The following is a 6,888-nucleotide window of genomic DNA, read 5'->3' on the forward strand; positions in this document are numbered from 1 at the left end:
GTCAGGCTGAAAAAGGGGAGAGAGAAAAGCAACTACAACAGAATGTGGAAGGTGCTAAATCGATCTGCAGGGGATTGAGGGAGGCCAGAGGCAGAAGTTTGGGAGGGTTAAGGCTCCTCCTCTCTCTGAGTTTCCTATGGAGACAAGACACCATTGAGCTTTCCTTGGTCATCTTTCTTCGCAAAGTCCCAGGAGCTGGGGCATCCAGGGGCAGGAAAGGGTACAAGAAGCTCAGGATTTCATATTTGTTCCTGGATCCCTTACTGCGCTCGAAGTCATAGAGGTAACATCGGACTCGACTCAGTCACTAGCTGGCTGTGACCTTGGGGTGTCACTCACTACCTATGAGCCTAGAAGAAGGGGTGTAGGCCTGCTCCTACGTGGAGGCCCTCTTGACGGCTTGGTGTCTACCTTAGCTAGTCAGATCAATGAGTAGATCCCAGGGAGGATGAGATCTAGTGCAAAAGCCCTCACCTCCAAGAAGGCGGCCCAGATATCCCTTTTCCTCTGTCTGGAAAAAGTCTCCCTAAACTCCAAGATCCAGCTCTGGGAAGGCCTCTAACCTCCCAGGAGATGAATCAATGCTCCACTTGCTTCCACTGTGGTGGTAGTGGCGGGGGGGGGGGGGGGCCNGGGTCTCAGTTTGCACAGCACCCTTCCTAGATTGTGAATTCCATGTGGTTAAGCACTAGGTTTTACTCCTCCTCCTATTCCCTTACCTAGCACACAGCAGGTGCTCCGTGCTTATTGGATGGATAAATAAATGATTGAATGTCAAAGTTTTATAACCTCCTTCACTACCCGGAGCCAACATTACTGCTCCCGGAAGCCTTCCCTTGTCTCCCTAGGTAAAAGTCACCTTCTTTCCTCATACTCTCATTGTGTGCTCTGAACATCTACTAACAGAACAAGGGCTGGCAAACTTTCTCTATAAAGGACCAGATAGTACATACGGCTTTGCAGGCTATAGGTCTCTGTTTTAACTACCAACTACCACGGCAGCATAAAAACAGAGTGCAGCCAGGGACAAAGCATGAATGAATTAGCATGTGTTCCAATAAACCTTGAAATTTGAATTTCATGTAATTTCCATACATCACAAAATATTATTCTTCTTTTGATTTTTTCTGACCCCGTAGAAAAATTAAAGTCATTTTTAGCTCATGTGCTAAACAAAAACAGACTATAAACCATATTTGGCCCGCAGGCCATTGTATGCCAACACCTGCTATAGAACGTATTTAGATCTGCTTGCTAATAGGTTTATTTTGCCATCTCCTGTTATTCTATGAAAAGAGTGAAATAATTAAGAACCCAGCCTTTGGAGACAGTTGGGCCTATATCCTAATTCTGATTCCAGACTCCCTCCCCTCCCTTCCTTCCTTTTAAGTCAGTCACTAAGGAGGCCTGATAAGGGCAGGAAGGTGCCAGGACAACTCCAACGAGGGGGCGTTGCGTTTCTTTCCTAGAGCTACTCTAACAGAGCCTGTTACAAGAGCCTGGTGGCTCAAAACGACAGAAATGTGTTGTCTCCTAGTTTGGGAGCCTAGAAGTCCAAAATCAAGGTGGCAGCAGGACCATGCGCTCTCTGACATGACTGCCCTAGGGGAGGACTATTGCTTGCCCCTTCTAGCTTCCGGTGTTGGCCCCGATCCTGGTGTTGCTTGGCTTGTACCTGTACCCCTCCCTGTGTGTCTAGACATCTTTTCCCCTCTGCGCACGTCTCTGCATCCTAATTCCCCTTTTATGAGGACACCAGTCATATTGGATTCAGGTCTACCCTCGTGAGCTCTCTTGAACTTTGTTATCCCTGTAAAGACTCTATTTCTGAATAAAGTCCTGAGGGTTAAGATGTCAACGTATCTTGGAGAAATGTCTGAGCCTAAAGCTGGGGCTGAAGTCCAAGATAAGACGGGAGTGTCTTACGGTGCCTGGAAATCAAGAAGGCCTAAGGAATGATGGGGATATGTCAAAAGGACACGAGAGCCACTTCGAAGGAACTCTTCCTGGCCAAACCTGGGGGGATGAAAACACCGAAACAAATAATCAATCATTGTGATTGATGGTATTCACAATAAAATAGGAATCCATAAGTTTGCATTGATTGAACAAGTGAATAAAAACAAGGGAAGAAAACGAAGATCTTTCTTACGGTGGAATGTCAAGATATGTGGAAGGAAGGAATGATACCGTCTAACGGGGCAACCAATCTGATTGTATTTAATTTCATTAAGGAGCATCACTGCTCGCTGAATCGGGGTTGAAGGAGATTGATGATGGGATTTCATACAGTCTCAAGGTATCGCTCCACAAAATACTTACTGATTTAAAGGGTCCGTGGGGGACTAACTTTACAATAGAGAAGCTAGTAGCCCCTCTTTCCTGGCCTGCAGACTTCACAGAAGGAAAGAGGGGCTACTAGTCCAGAGAGACGTGCTGTCCACATGCGGCGTGTGGTCCTGGGTTGGATCCTTTGTTATAAAAGACAGTGAGGCTTCAATGGGGTTTTCACACAAAGGGTGTATCGAGGTTCTCTGTGCTGTCCTTAACACTTTCTGTATTTTGGAATTGTTTTGGAATTAAAGAAAAAGGAAAAAATAATGCAGTGTTACCATAAACTGGCTATGTTACTTTTGGCAAATTATTTCACTTTCTTTTTTTCTTTTTTTGAAATGAGATATTTATTAATTTTTTTAATAATATTTTTTATTATATTATGTTAGTCACCATACAGGACAACCCCAGTTTTTGTTGTAAAGTTCGATGATTCATTACTTGTGTATAACACCCAGTGCACCATGCAATACGTGCCGTCCTTGATACCCATCACCAGCCTATCCCAATCCCCCACCCCCCTCCCCTCTGAAGCCCTCAGTTTGTTTCACTTTCTACGCCTCAATTTCTTCATCTGTAAATAGGAAGACAATCCTGGCTACTTAAAGGATATTGTCAGGAGTGGAGGAAATCGTGTGAGTGAAGCACAGGGTGTCCACTGTCTGGCCACATCGTGAAAACACTCGGGCTGTGGTCATTATTTGTGTTACATTCTTGTCGATAATGTAGTGTGTTTCATAGAATCTAGATGTCACCTAGTGTAAGACATGTTTTTGCTTTATATGCCACGGGGAAAGTAAAAACATGCCCAATTAAACTGATAATGTGATTCCTCAGTCAGAAGGTTTCATATTTATTTATTTTTTTAATTTTTTTATTCCAGTAGAATTAACATACTGTGTTATATTCGTTTCAGGCATACAATCTAATGATTCAACAATTCTATATATTTAAACAGAAGTACCGTACGAGGGCACCTGGGTGGCTCAGTCTGTTAAGCGTCTGGCTTTGGCTCAGGTCATGGTCTCAGGGTCCTGCGATTGAGCCCTGCCTCAGGCTCCGCACACAGCAGGGAGCCTGCTTCTCCTTCTGCCCCTCCCCATCCCCCCATGCGTGAGTGAGCCCTCTTTTTCTCTCTCTCTCTCAAATAAATAAAGCAAGAAAATCTTTGAGGGAAAAAAAAGTGACACCAAAAATTCAGTAGGAATGATATACCAAGACGTTCATCACAGTATTATTTAAAAAAAAAAAAAAGGAAGTACAATTTGATCAGCGGTTCATTCCACTTCTGGGTATATTCTCAAAAGAATTGAAAGCGGGGACTCGAACAAATGTTTGCACACTCATGTTCACAGCAGCATCGTTCTCAATAGCTGAACAACCCAAAGGGCCATCAACACATGAAATGGTAAAATGTGGTTTAGCTGTACCATGGAATACTACTCACCTTAAAAAGAAGGCAGTTCTGACTCATGCCACAATGTGAATGAGCCATGAAGCCATTACGGTAAGTGCGATAAGCCAGTCACAACAGGACACATATTGTACAGCTGTACGTACGTGAGGCACGTGGGATGGTCACATTCCTAAGGTTGGAAAGTAGAATGGTGGTCACCGGAGGAGGGGAGGAGGGGAGATGGGGAGTTATCGTTGAATGGGGACAGACTTCCAGTTGGAATGGGGACAGACTTCCAGTTTGAGACGACGAACAATTCCTGGAGGTGGGCAGCGGTGATGGTCGCACAGCGTATGAATGAACTTGATGCCGCGGAACTGTGTGCTTAAAAGTGGTAAAAATGGCAAATTTTATGTGACGTATAGTTTACAATTGTAAAAAATAGGCACTACGAATTTACAGGGAGAGAAATCGGAGTAACAGAGACCTCTGAGAGGCAGTGATGGGGAGGGGGCACAAAGGGGTCTTCTGGCGTCTGGGAATGCTCTGCATTTGATCTAGTGGTGGTTACAGGAGTGTATAGATTTATGAATATGCGCTGCACGCTTAGGACTGGTGCCCGTTAGGGTATGTAACTTGAAAATATTTTGGGAGGAGGAGCGGGGGTGGGGGGTGGAGAGAGAATTTCAAGCAGGCTTCGCGCCCAGCACAGAACCCGACGTGGGGCTCGATCTCATGACCCCGAGATCATGACCTAAGCTGAACTCAAGAGCCAGACACTGAACTGACTGAGCTGCCCAGGTACCCCTGAAGATTTTGGGGGTTTTTGTGTTGTTTTTGTTTTTGTTTTGAGAGAGAGAGTGCAAGTGGGGGGCGGGGGAAAATCTATTAAATGTAAATACGATAGAGAATTTTTTTAAACTGTATGAGCAAAACTTCCTAAGTCCCAGGAGGAGAGGAACATGCCGGGGAGTTGTCCAAGAATCACAGAGTCGAGAAGAGCAGGCTTCCAGGGACCTAGGTGGGATCCGTGCATTGTCCGCCTCCTTTCATCAGAACCGCGCTGAGTAATCACGCGCCCCGCTCCCCTGTGGGCTCTCACCCCCGCATCAGAGGCACCCCCTGGAGAACATGATCAACTTTTCTTGTTTTATATGCTTGTCTGGTTGTTTGCTTGTTTTTATATCATTGGCAACTTTATTTTTAAAAGGTGAACACTGTTCAAATCTGATGTTGTGTTCAGGCCACCTCACTGTGGAGCCCTGGTCATGCCTCCCCGTCCGTGCTGGTCACACAGGGAGCCTGGAGGCTGGAGGGCACTTGGCCCACCCCAGGAAGGGGTATGACCTGCTGTCAGGAGCTTGGCCCAGGGGCCCCAGGGAAAGAGGTGTGTAAGTCTCCATCCCTTGTGGATGTAATAAGCCTGGCTGGACATCCAGAGAAAACACCGACTCCCCTGCTCCATTTTCCTTGTAGAATGGAGTGGAAGGTGCAAGGACCCTCTTGCTCTCAAGGGAGCCAGGGAAAAAGGCCATTTTACGGAGGCTGAGGTTCAAGGGTGAGGGTGAGGGTTTGGAGTGGAAAGAACGGGGAGTGAGTCAGAGCGGGGGAAAGTGTCCTCCAGGTGCCCCTCGAGAAGAAGACCTTTGCCCGGGGCCTGCGATGCAAATATGTGAATGAGCATGACCGGCGGGGGCCGCACCTCCCTCGGAGGCCCCCTCAGAGCAGGCACAGTGGCCCCGAGTCTGGTGGGGGAGGGCGGCCTCCCCCGCGGGCCTGCCCGGGAAGGCTTTGTGATCGCCTACGGCCGGGGCCTAGGAGTCACACACAGGTTGTCAACCAGGACCAGTGTGGGTCTCCTGCCCAATCTTGGTGGGCAAGGGGGTGGGGGTCCAACCCCCTCCTCCGGGCCACGAGACAGAGCTTCTCAAGCTCCTGGCAGCAGAATTCCTGTGGCCTGGAGAGTCCGGCGTCCACGTGGGCCTCCTTAGGCCTCAGCGCTCCCGCCCGCAGGCGCACGCGGCCTCACGCAGCCCCCAGGAGGGCCTCTCCCCTCCCAGCTAGGCTGCCGGTGCCCAGGGACCAGGCCTGAGGGAAGAAAGGCCTGGGACACTACTTTGACCCCTCCTCTCCAGCCCTGGATGCACCCCTGTATGATGTTTCCCCACCAGGAAGGGAGTTCACACGAGCAGGAGCCTGGGAGGACCCAGGTCCTACGGGTGCCACTCTGCCCTCCAGCATGGGCTTTTCCCCCCTCCCCCCACCCCGTGGGCCATTCCGAGCCATTCCTGGCCAGGCGAGCCCTTCCTGGCAGGAGGAAGGCCAGGAGTCCAGTGGCTTTGTGACAGGGTCCCGGTCCCTCGCCCCTCATCCCCGCCCCTGCCACTGCACCCTCTTCCCTGGGCGGAGTCCTCCACTCTGCTCACCAATCTCTCCTCGGGAGAGACCGCACCACTTTTTCCTTCTGCCCCACTCCAGTACGGCTCCCGGAGCACTGTCACTGAGCGTGTCTTTATTTAAAATTTCATATTTTGTTTGTTGTGGATTTCTTGTGTTATTTTTTTTACAATATTGCACTAAAATACGATTCATCCTAATTACCGAGTGTTTGGCTGCCACCTTACATTTTCTGCCCAAGGACATACCTCCCACGCTTTCAGCCCCAGGCCTTCAGCCCCAGGCCTGCTGTGCTCAGAGTCACTCATTCCTCTATTCCCCACACGGTCACTACAAGCCTCCTCTGTGCTGGGACACCTGCTGGGTGGTGGGCCAAGAAACTCGAGCCACACACGAGGCTGCGCTGGGGAGAGACAGCCACGCACATTGAGGACTGTGGGACAGTATGGGGGTTGCAAGACAGAAGGACCCCAGGGAAATCACAGGAACACAGGCTCACACCTGGGGGCTACCCAGCGCCCGGCTCTGAGCATCTCGTCCAGCATTTCATTGGATTCTCTGGACAGCCTTGTAAGTGAGGAACAGGTGGGGGTCCTGAGACCCCGTGAAGTCAGGCGCTGCCACTGGGTGATTTGCACAAGGTCACACTCCGCGCTGTCGGAGAGGTGGGAGCCCGCCGGGCGGCGCTGTCTGGCTCTCGTTAGGGCCGTCACCTCCCCCTGCATCCCCTGGGGCTTCAGGGAGGGCTGCGTGAAGCAACT

The sequence above is a fragment of the Ailuropoda melanoleuca genome, chromosome 15 (genome assembly GCF_002007445.2).
Source record: "Ailuropoda melanoleuca isolate Jingjing chromosome 15, ASM200744v2, whole genome shotgun sequence".
Taxonomy (NCBI): domain Eukaryota; kingdom Metazoa; phylum Chordata; class Mammalia; order Carnivora; family Ursidae; genus Ailuropoda; species Ailuropoda melanoleuca.